The sequence below is a fragment of the Triticum urartu genome, chromosome 4A, assembly GCF_056163025.1.
Source record: "Triticum urartu cultivar PI428250 chromosome 4A, HENAU_Tu73, whole genome shotgun sequence".
NCBI classification, from domain to species: Eukaryota; Viridiplantae; Streptophyta; class Magnoliopsida; order Poales; family Poaceae; genus Triticum; species Triticum urartu.
In genome coordinates this window covers 173,081,847-173,093,911 of record NC_141876.1, presented here as the reverse complement: position 1 = coordinate 173,093,911, position 12,065 = coordinate 173,081,847, and the positions used below count along the sequence as shown (strand labels likewise).

Sequence of the window (12,065 nt, the reverse complement as noted above, 5' to 3'; positions counted from 1 at the left end):
TGCACATCTTCAGGGGGAGCCCTTTTAACATCATGAAGACAGTGACCACATACTTTAACTTTCACATATTTTTATCCCCGTTGAAAACTTCAACCAGTTTGTCATCAATCACCAAAAAGGGGGAGATTGTAAGTGCATCTAGTGCCACCCCTAGATGGTTTTGGAGTATTGATGACAAACGTGGTTGATGGACTAATGTGTTTGTGAGATTCACAGGAGAACATAGGTAGAAGTCCCACATTGATTCAGTTTACCTATCAGAGATGACCCTTAAAATGTATGAAGACATTGAAGACAATGGTGGTTCGTGAAGACATTCATGTCGAAGATAATGACGTGTGAGGACATTCACTTGAAGTCAATGGAGTGTGAAGACGTAGTTTCTTTCATAGTTTCATTTTCTTCTTCCTTGAGTCATAGGAACCACCAAATTGTTAAGTAGGGTCGAGGTGAACAAAGTCAGAAAACTGATGTGATGCTCAACCCAAATCCTATGTCTTCGAGTGAAGACAATGAGAGAAAGGGATAAAGAGTTGGCTTACAATCGCCACTTCACACAAATAACAAGTTGAACATACATCATCCAGAATACAATCAAGGTCCGACTACGAAACCAAAATAAAAGAAGAAAACCCCAAATGCTAGATCCCCGATCATCCCAACTGGGCTCCACTACTGATCATCCGAAAAGGATACAAAACAACGACTAAGATCTTCATCGAGCTCCCACTTGAGCTTGGTTGCGTCACCTGCACTGGTATCATCGGCACCTGCAACTGTTTGGAAGTATCCGTGAGTCACGAGGACTCAGCAATCTCACACCCGCGAGATCAAGACTATTTAAGCTAATGGATAGAATAGGGTAATGAGGTGGATCTGCAACAAGCACTAAGCAAATGTGGTGGCTAACATACGCAAATAAGAGCGAGAAGAGAAGCAACGCAATGGTCGTGAAGCTAGAAGTGATCAAGAAGTGATCCTGAAACTACTTACGTTCAAACATAACCCCAAAACCGTGTTCACTTCCCGGACTCCGCCGGAAAGAGACCATCATGGCTACACACACAGTTGATGTATTTTAATTAAGTTAAGTGTCAAGTTCTCTACAACCGGACACTAACAAATTCCCATCTACCACATAACCGCGGGCACGGCTCTCGAAAGTTTAAACCCTGCAGGGGTGTCCCAACTTAGCCCATCACAAGCTCTCACCGTCAACGAAGGATATTCCTTCTCCCGGGAAGACCCGGTCAGTCTCGGAATCCCGGTTACAAGACACTTCGACAATGGTAAAACAAGACCAGCAAAGCCGCCCGATGTGTCAACAATACCGATAGGAGTCGCATGTATCTCGTTCTCAGGACACATCGGATAGGTCAAGCTACAAGTAAAACTAGCCCTCAAGTTTCCCCGAGGTGGCCCCGCGGGTTGCCCGGTTCGGATCAACACTTAGAGAAGCACTGGCCCGAGGGGGTTAAAATAAAGATGACCCTCGGGAGCGCGACTCCCAAGGGAAAAGTATAGGTGGTGGTGAGGCAAATGGTAAAACCAAGGTTGGGCCTTGCTGGAGGAGTTTTATTCGAAGCAAACTGTCAAGGTGTTCCCATAACACCCAACCACGTAAGGAATGCAAAATCAAGGAACATAACACCGGTATGACAGAAACTAGGGCGGCAAGAGTGGAACAAAACACCAGGCATAAGGCCGAGCCTTCCACCCTTTACCAAGTATATAGATGCATTAATTAAAATAAGAGATATTGTGATATCCCAACATATCCATGTTCCAACATGGAACAAACTTCAACTTCACCTGCAAGTAGCAACGCTATAAGAGGGGCTGAGCAAAAGTGGTAACTTAGCCAAACAACGGCTTGCTAGGAAGGAGGGTTAGAGGCTTGACATGGCAATATGGGAGGCATGATATAACAAGTGGTAGGTAGCGCGACATAGTGATAGAGCGAACAACTAGCAAGCAAAGATAGAAGTGATATCGAGGATATGGTCATCTTGCCTGAGATCCCGCAAGGAAGAAGAACGAGTCCATGAAGAAGACAAACGGACGTAGTCGAACGGATCCTCACAAACGTGACGTTATCGGAACTAACCCGAAGAAGCAATACCGGAAAGAAGCAAACAACATGGTAAACAACCATCACATAAACATGGCATGATGCACAATCAAGTATGATGGATGTCCGGTTTAAAGAGGCATGGCATGGCAAAGTGCAACAAACAACACTACAAGTTAAGTGGAGCTCAATATGCAACGAGTTGCATATTGACGAAACACCACATGACTTATTTAGTTCTCTCCCGTTTATATACCCAACAATATTAAATGTTATTAAACATGTCAAGAGGTGAAGCATAATAAAACTACCTATATAGGCAAGTTTAAATGAGGTCGGAAATAACAAACAACAATTTAGGTAAATCCTCATGTGCATATTTTAGATTTGGTACTGTTCTGCCCTAAACCATATTTTAAAGTTTTCCAACATGCAAAGTAATGCCACCATGTTAAACTAGGCATTTTTCTACCCCATTTACATATAAAGTTTATTAAATTTGGATCTACGGTTATTTAGTTATGAATTAAATCATTTTAGCATGGCATTGGAGCAAATTAAAGCAAACAACAATTTAAACATTTCAAACATGCATGAAAGTTTGATATTATGAATCTAGACACAATTCTAAGCATTTTTCATATATAAATTATTTACATAAGATGCACGGTTGTGGAGTTATTAAATGCATAAAGTTTGAGGGTTTTTCTAAAAAAACTGGCGTTCTCTGGAAAAAAGGTTAAATTCGCAACAGAGGGGAAAAACATATATGGGCCGAAACTGGGCATACAGAGCACTTGGTTGGCTTGATAGTAGGGGAAAGAAAAAAAACAAAGGGGCGCGCAGGGGTGGCCTCACCATGGGCCAAGGCCCAGTTCGGAGGAGCAATGGGCCGGCTCGGTTGAGATCGAGGCCGCTGGGATTTGGAGGCCAGCCACGCTGGCGCTGGACCAAGTCAACGAGGGGCGCGCCTCGTTCGTGAAGCAGGGAATTTAGCGGCGACGACCGCGGCCGGACTTGCGATGGGGACGACATGGAGGCGAATCGAGGCCGGGCACGACGGACGGTTGGCGGAGGTCCTCACGGGACCTGGCAGATGCGGTCAACGGGCACGGCTCGAAGCGGCAAAGATGACTTGGCACTTGGGTCGTCCTTGACCTTGCGTGGGCTACCACATGCAGAAGCAGGGGAGACGGTGGCAGCGGGGACTTGGCGCACGGCGGGGATGCGGGGGCTCCAGCGAGCGGCGGGAAGGAGCGGACGGGCGGATCCGGCGGGCGACGCGGCGGGGAGGTGGCTGAAGGAGGCGGAGCTCCAAGCGGCGGCGCCATGGATCCCTATGAGCAAAACAGGACAGGGAGTGGTCAGGGAGAGCTCTAGCGAAGAAGAGACAGGGAAGGGAGCAGGGGTGACGAGGACGGCCTGCTGGTGCTCGTCGGCGTCGGCTTGCCAGCCGGCATGGCGGTGCTCGGTCGCACGAGGTAGACGAGGCGGCGGGGCGGAGGTGCAGGCACGGCGGGGCTGCGAGGACGGGCGCGCTCGGGCAGAGGAGGAAGAGGAAGGAACTCCAGTGGCTTTGCTTGCTGCTGCTGGTGGTAGCCGGTGGAGCTCCAGCGAGGTCCGCCGATGTGGCTTGGTGGTGTTGGGATCAATGGAGATGAATCGGGAGGGAAGGTGGAGGCTGCCATTTGGGTGGATGGGGAAAACGAAGTGGATCGGGCGAGGATCCCGAGAGGATTTGGAATGGCGGCGGCGAGGAGGAGGATGGGACAGCTCCCCTGAAATTTAGGGTTACTCGCTTAATATATGTTGTTGGATTAGGTTAGGGGGTATTCGGTCCGTCTAATCGTAATTGGGCGGTCGAGAATAAATTGGTTAGGGAGTCCAATTAACAAAACGGAGATGGTTTATAGATGTTTGAGGATGATCCAGACCCATCGGTGACGACTGAGTGGGTCGGGTTTGGGGAAGTTTTCGGTCTCATGCGAGGGGTTTGAGTAAAGTGTAGAGAGGGGTTAGGTGGCTTGGCGGAAGGTAGTGGACTGAGAGATAAGAGCAGAGAGGCCCAACGGCTGTTTCCGGAGACCGAAAATGTCCGACGTATGACCGACTATACTGCCGCTATAGTTATCCGTTGGAGTATCAAACGGACTCCGAATGCGATGAAACTTGGCAGGCGGCCTACTGGCAACATAACAACACCGCACGCCAACTTTCGTCCCATTACGAGAACATTTTCTAGCCACTTATAAAAATACTATTTCGGACGTGCCGCGGGCGCGTGCAAGTGTGTCTGGGCTCAGAACAGACAACGGACGGAACTGGGGAAACCCGGACGGATGCAAGTTTTGAAAACATGATGATGCAATGCACATCATGACATGACAAGATGCAACACGCAAGCGAATGACATTGCAACAACGCGCATAACTGGAAGACACCTAGTGCATCGGTCTCGGGGCATTACAACACTCCACCACTATAAGAGAATCTCGTCCCGAGATCTAGGATGGCACCGGAGAGAAACGGAAGAGGAAGAGAAGAGGTAAAACTAAGTTGCTTCTTGGACAAACGAGTGAAACCAACGCACCTTGAGAGGTTGAACAAATTGAAAGAAAGAATGCAACGAATATGAATAATGTTGAAAACACTCCGTTAGAAAATAGGAACAAGGAACATTACTAGAACCTTGTAGGTTAAAAGACATAAAAAAGGGTTGCAATGGACAAGAAGTACATGCACGCCCTCCGGTAGAAACGAGATGTACAAGGAACGATAAGGATCAATTACGACAACACTCCGGTTGGAAATGAAAGGTAAACAATATGAGATTGGCAAAAAAATGAAAGCACTTGGATGAGACTCCGGTTAGAAGAGGAATGATAGACACAACACTCTGGTTAAAACAAGATAGAGAAGGAATAAGAATGATATAATTTGGGCAGCACTCCGATTGTAAATGGAAGGAATTGAAGATGATCTTGACAAAACAAGATGATGGGTCGAAGAGAGCAACATCACAATGCCTCCGGAACAAATGTAAGAATGGAATCAAAAGAACGGAGGAGAAAACAACATCTTCTACCTCAAATGAGCTTGAAAAAGTATCTTTAGGAGAAGGGTCGAACGGAGTTGTTGGAAAACCAACAACGAAAAGAGTAAGCTTGTTGTGGGCTTATGGAAAACACGTCAAAATCTTGAGGTGAAATTCTGCCACTAACGAAAAATAATAGATTGGATTGATATGAACAAGGAGACGAGAAACTTATTTCACCGGGAGGATAAATGAACAACTTGAGTCATTTATATGATATATCTCCATGTCCGTGACTCCGATTTGTGCATATGATATATCAAAATGTTCGTCTCGCGATGCTCTTCATGTTAGTATCATTTGCATGCATGTTACTGTCCACATTGATGCCTAACTCCTTGTTGCAAAAGTGTTATATGATGTTGTCTGCTGGAATTTGACAAAACTTGATGATTTGTCATTTTTGTTGCATTTTGTGTGTGCATCCTATGAGCTTGATGTCTACATGTTTTATGAGCTCCATAATGACGTCTTTACAGGGGTGAAAGTTTTGTATTTTTGTGACCTATGTGGTGACTAGCACAAGCATGCAAAGTAGGCTTCATAATGTTACTATTTTCAGATAGTGGTTTTGCTGAGTCCTTTTCCTGTTACATTTTGATGCTATGTAAACTTATTGCTGCCATGAGATCCATGCACATTTTGAGATAGTTCAGTAAGAATGTTGTGAAGATGGGGTGTTGCTGTACCCATTCATGCCTCTGGTTGCAATTATGCAGTGCTCTAGCATGTCATTTCCTTGCTACAGATTGTTAACATGAGATTCATTTTTTCCATGGGTGTTGCTAGTGATACATATACCCTATGAACTTGCTCTTGCCATGCTTAGCTTCTTGAACATGTCTACTTCATGTTGGTTACCTTTTTATGCCATGAAATACCTTGTGGTGATTGAATTGAGCTTGCAAAGTTGCTATCATGAATCTGTTCCTGCCATGCTCTATTTTTCTTCTAAGTCCGAAACTGTTCATACAACTTGCCATGTTTACATGGGTGCCACATCATTTTCTATGGATCTTGGGGTGAAATTCAGTAAGGGAGTTTTGTTCTATGCCTTTATTACTAGCATGCCATGATATGTTCCAGTAAAATGTTGTTTGTGTGCTCTAAACATTGCTATATGATGTTGTTTTGCCATGCTTAGTATTTTCTCTAAGTCTGTGAAGCTGATATCATTTGCATTTTTGCCATGCTATTTTGAGCTTGTTCTAGTCAGAACTAGCAGGAGCTTAGTGTTTATATTTTGTAGAGCTTCACCTATACTTTATGGTCATGTGCTTTGTTGCCATGTTGGAGTGTTGTAGCATAGTTTCTTGTTGCATTCTAAGTGCTATGATGTTGTTAATCGCAGATTTGCATCATTCTTGTTTTGCTTGTCATTTGCAAACCATGCATCCGTTTCCGGTGATCCTTATATCGATTTCGACCGAAATCACCTCATCTTTCCAGTGGCATACTTGGTTTACCAAGTTGATGCCTTGATCATATTTTCCCTTCCAGAGTACCCATATGCATTGCACATCATATCTTGCATTCCATGCCATGTATTGCATCATGTTGCTTGTGCATTGCATCGTGATTGATTGTTTGTTTCGTTGCTTGTGTTCTTGCTTTGGGTAGAGCCGGGAGATGAGTTCGTGAACGAGGAACCTGTTGAGTACACTAACAAGGAGCAAGCTTTCGACAACTCTGAGAACTTTGCAGGCAAGATGACCATTACCCTCGATATCACTTCTATCTTTGCTTGCTAGTTGTTCGTTCTATCGCTTTGTCACGCCACGTACCACTTTTTATCATGCCTCTCATATTGCCATGTCAAGCCTCTAACCCACCTTCCTAGCAAACCGTTGTTTGGCTAAGTTATCGCTTTTGCTCAGCCCCTCTTATAGCGTTACTAGTTGTAGGTGCCTTGCAGGTTGTTCCATGTTGCAACATGGATTTCTTGGGATATCACTATATCTCTTATTTAATTAATGCATCTATATAGTTGGCAAAGGGTGGAAGGCTTGGCCTTTTGCTCAGTGTTTTGTTCCACTCTTGCCGCCTTTGTTTCCGCCATACCGGTGTTATGTTCCTTGATTTTGCGTTCCTTACGCGGTTGGGGTTATGGGACCCCCTTGACAGTTTGATTTGAATAAAACTCCTCCAGCAAGGCCCAATCTTGGTTTTACATTTGCCTAACAACCTATAACTTTCCCATGGGGTTGCAAACCTGAGGGTCATCTTTATTTTAACCCCCCCCCCCCGGGGGCCAGCACTCCTCTGAGTGTTGGTCCGAAACAGGCAGCCTGCGGGGCCACCTCGGGGAAACTTGAGGGCTGCTTTTACTCGTAGCTTGTCCCATCCGGTGTGCCTTGAGAACGAGATACGTGCAACTCCTGTCGGGATTTGTTGGCACATCGGGCGGTCTTGCTGGTCTTGTTTTACCATTGTCGAAATGTCTTGTAACTGGGATTCCGAGACTGATCGGGTCTTTCCGGGATAAGGAATATCGTTCGTTGATCGTGAGAGCTTGTGATGGGCTAAGTTGGGACACCCCTGCAGGGTATAAACTTTCAAGAGCCGTGGCCGCATTTATGTGGCAGATGGGAATTTGTTAATATTCGGTTGTAGAGAACTTGACACTTGATTTAATTAAAATGAATCAACCACGTGTGTAGCCGTGATGGTCTCTTTTCGGCGGAGTCCGGGAAGTGAACACGGTTTGGGTTATGTTTGAACATAAGTAGTTCAGGATCACTTCTTGATCACTTCTAGCTTCACGACCGTAGCGTAGCTTCTCATCTTACTCTTATTTGCGTATGTTAGCCACCATATTTTCTTAGCGCTTGCTGCAACTCCACCTCAATACCTTATCCTACCCATAAGCTTAAATAGTCTTGACCTCGCGGGTTTTGAGATTGCTGAGTCCTCGTGACTCATGGATACTTCCAAAATAGTTGCAGGTGTCGATGATACCAGTGCAGGTGATGCTACCGAACTCAAGTGGGAGTTCCACGAGGACCTTGGTCGTTACTATGTGTCGTTTCCTGATGATCAGTAGTGGAGCCCAGTTGGGACGATCGGGGATCTAGCATTTGGGGTTATCTTCCTTTTCCTTCGGATTTGACTATAGTCGGTCTATGTGTGTATTTTGGATGATGTATGAATTATTTAAGTTTTATGTGACGTGGCGATTGTAAGCCAACTCTATTTATCCCTTTCTTGTTCATTACATGGGATGTTGTGAAGATGACCCTTCTTGCGACAAAACCACCATGCGGTGATGCCTCTAGGTCGTGCCTCGACACTTGGGAGATATAGCCACATCATGGGCGTTACAAGTTGGTAATCAGAGCCATCCTCGACTTAGGAGCCCCTGCTTGATCGAATCGCTGACATTGTTGAGTCTAGAACAAAAATGTTTTGAGTCTTAGGATTATATATATCGAAGAGTAGGATTCTTTTTACTCCTCAGTCCCCTTCATCTCTCTGGTAAGGCCTCCTGACGTAGATGTTTTGTCTTTCCTCTCCTCAAATTTCACAAAAAAAAATTAGGATCACGCGGGTTTCTTGGGATCGTTCCAATATTCTTGTGACAAGAACATTGTTCTTGGTGCCTCCTGACATTTAGTGGTTGTGGCAGTGCCCCGGGGAGTTGAGCTCTGAGGTGTTGTCATCACAATTTTATCGTTGTAGTTCTGGAATACCTGAGTTCGCCAACATCGAAAATCTCTTTTATGCAGTTGTTGGTGAGATAACCTCGACGCCACCCAGTACTGGGGCGGGAGTTTGGGAGTATTGCCATAACTCGTATAACGGATGCTTTTTGAAGGTTGAGGTACATGATTTCCGAAGGTTTCTTGGTTATGTGTTGATGGATAGATATAGTTGGAGCGTAGGGCTTGTTAGTTGTGTGTTGTATATTGTGCCTCCCTGTATCCCCAACACCAGATTGCATAACCAGAAAGTTTCGGCAGTTTATAGGTGGGATTCAAGTAGCTCTAGTATTTCTTCTCGTAGATATTTGGTTTATGATTAGGTAATCCTTACCACTTATTTGTTCCAGTCGTATCTTGTTGTTTCATTCATCAACCTTTATCTAAGTGGCTTCTCACCTTAATGGACTTGTGATGTTAACTTTGGAATTCATTCGTTCATCTCTGTTCGAATGTTTATTGTGAAGGCTATATGTTGCAATTTCTATCCATTGATTCAGCTGGTCTATCTGTCTATCAAGATTCTAATGGATGTCACCCTCTTTAGGATTCCTCTTCCAACGCGTCTGAATCTGGACCGCAATGATGGGTACAGGCGAACCCTCCACCTCCACCTCTGCCTCCAGAGGCATGGCAAGCTGTCATGGCAGCCACCAACACCAACACCCAGATGCTTCTGCAACTCTTGCAAGAGCGCAACTAAGGCCAAGGCAACCAAGGAAATCAAGGTCAAGGGCAGTTCAACAATCAGCCTCAATTTGCTACCCTCAACCAGTTCCTTGCAAATCAGCCTAAATCTTTCAGCAACTGTGCCGAGGCCACAGACGCCGATGATTGGCTCGTGGACATCTGCAAGTATTTTGAATGTAGCAATGTCAAGCCTGAGGACTTTGTCAAGTTCGCTTCGTTTCAACTCAAGGACCAAGCTGGTGATTGGTATCAACAATACAAAGATTACAGAGGAGGTTGAGTGATTACCAAGGATGATTTCTACCGAGACTTCAAAGCTCATCACATTCCAACAAGTGTTGCAGAGAGCAAGCGTGAGGAGTTCCGCAATCTCAAGCAAGGAAGCATGTCCGTGTACCAATACAACATCCAGTTTTAGAAACTTGCTTCCTTTGCAAGGCAGGATGTTCCTGATGAAAAGAGCATGATCTATCACTTCAGGGGTGGCCTCAAAGAATATCTGCAATTAGCTCTCTGTAGGATCGAAAGTATGTCTAGAGGGGGGGTGATTAGACTACTTGACCAAATAAAAATCTATCCTTTTCCCATTTTTGGTCTTTGGTAGATTTTAGCTATCTTAGCACAAGTCAAGCAATCTTAACACAATTCAAGCAAGACTACTTGACCAAATAAAAATCTATCCTTTTCCCAATTTTAGTCTTTGGTAGATTTTAGCTATCTTAGCACAAGTCAAGCAATCTTAACACAATTCAAGCAAGCATGCAAAGAGTCTATGAGCAGCGGAAAGTAAAGCATGCAACTTGCCAGAATGTAAAGGGAAGGGTTTGGAGAATTCAAGCGCAATTGGAGACACGGATGTTTTTGTCGTGGTTTCGATAGGTGGTGCTATCGTACATCCACGTTGATGGAGACTTCAACCCACGGAGGGTAACGGTTGCGCGAATCCACGGAGGGCTCCACCCACGAAGGGTCCACGAAGAAGCAACCTTGTCTATCCCATCATGGCCATCGCCCACGAAGGACTTGCCTCACTAGCGGTAGATCTTCACGAAGTAGGCGATCTCCTTGCCCTTACAAACTCCTTGGTTCAACTCCACAATCTTTGTCGGAGGCTCCCAAGTGACACCTAGCCAATCTAGGAGACACCACTCTCCAAGAAGTAACAGATGGTGTGTTGATGATGAACTCCTTGCTCTTGTGCTTCAAATGATAGTCTCCCCAACACTCAACTCTCTCTCTCTCTCACAGGGTATGGATTTGGTGGAAAGAAGGTTTGAGTGGAAAGCAACTTGGGGAAGGCTAGAGATCAAGATTCATATGGTAGGAATGGAATATCTTGGCCTCAACACATGAGTAGGTGGTTCTCTCTCAGAAAATGTGTATTGGAAGTGTAAGTATGTTCTGATGGCTCTCTCCTCGAATGAAAAGTGGGTGGAGGGGTATATATAGCCTCCACACAAAAACTAACCATTACACTCACTTTACCAATCTCGGTGAGACCGAAGTGAAAAACTCGGTCGGACCGATTTAGCAAACCTAGTGACCGTTAGGATTTTCGGTGGGACTAAGATGCAACTCGGTAGGACCGATATGGTTAGGGTTAGGTCATAACGTAATCTCGGTGTGACCGATTACACAAACTCGGTGGGACCGATTTTGGTAATAAGCTAACCAGAGAGTTGGTCAGGTAAACTCAGTGGGACCGATCGCTCATTTCGGTGTGACCGAAATGTTATGAAAGAGAAACAGAGAGTTTACATTGCAATCTCGGTGGGACCGATCGCTCATCTCGGTAGGACCGAAACGTTACGAAGGGAAATAGAGAGATTACAACCCCATCTTGGTGTGACTGAAATCCCTATCGGTGAGACCGATTTGCCTAGGTTTTTGGCAGTGGCTATGACATTTGAAACTCGGTGGCGCCGGATAGAAAGAATCGGCAGGGCCGAGTTTGACTTTTGGTTTAGGTCATATGTGGATGTGGGAAGGTAGTTGAGGGTTTTGTAGCATATCACTAAGCACTATGAAGCAAGAACCTCATTAAACAACACCTCATCCCTCCTTGATAGTATTGGCTTTTCCTATAGACTCAATGTGATCTTGGATCACTAAAATATAAAATATAGAGTCTTGAGCTTTGAGCTTGAGCCAATCTTTTTGTCCTTAATATTTTGAGGGGTCCACATTCCTCATCCATGCCATGCCATTCATTGAGCGTTTCCTGAATTATTAATCTTGGAATAGAATTAGCTCAATGAGCTATATGTTGTTAGGAATTACCAAAACAACCTAGGGATAGTTGCACTTTCAATCTCCCCCTTTTTGATAATTGATGACAACATATAGATCAAAGCTTCGACAAATGATAATAAGAGTGAAAAACATTGTCGCTTTGAGAAGTATGTGAAAGGCAAGAGCTCCCCCTAAATTTGTGCATAGTTTATGGTTTGCTTTGTACTACAAATGCACAAAGAGTTAGGCTCATGGGTTACTCTTCCATGTCACATACATC

At 44.9% G+C, this 12,065-nt stretch overlaps 1 long non-coding RNA gene across 1 annotated transcript; it reads right to left on the bottom strand.

The window, feature by feature from the left end:
* Positions 1 to 473: 473 nt before the first annotated feature.
* On the bottom strand, positions 474 to 3,874 carry LOC147975285 (uncharacterized). Its single transcript, XR_015600647.1, has 3 exons — positions 2,930 to 3,874; positions 2,014 to 2,102; positions 474 to 776 (listed from the first exon to the last, which is right to left on the bottom strand). It is a non-coding gene; the product is annotated as an uncharacterized LOC147975285 (long non-coding RNA).
* Between the last annotated feature and the right edge of the window lie 8,191 nt (positions 3,875 to 12,065).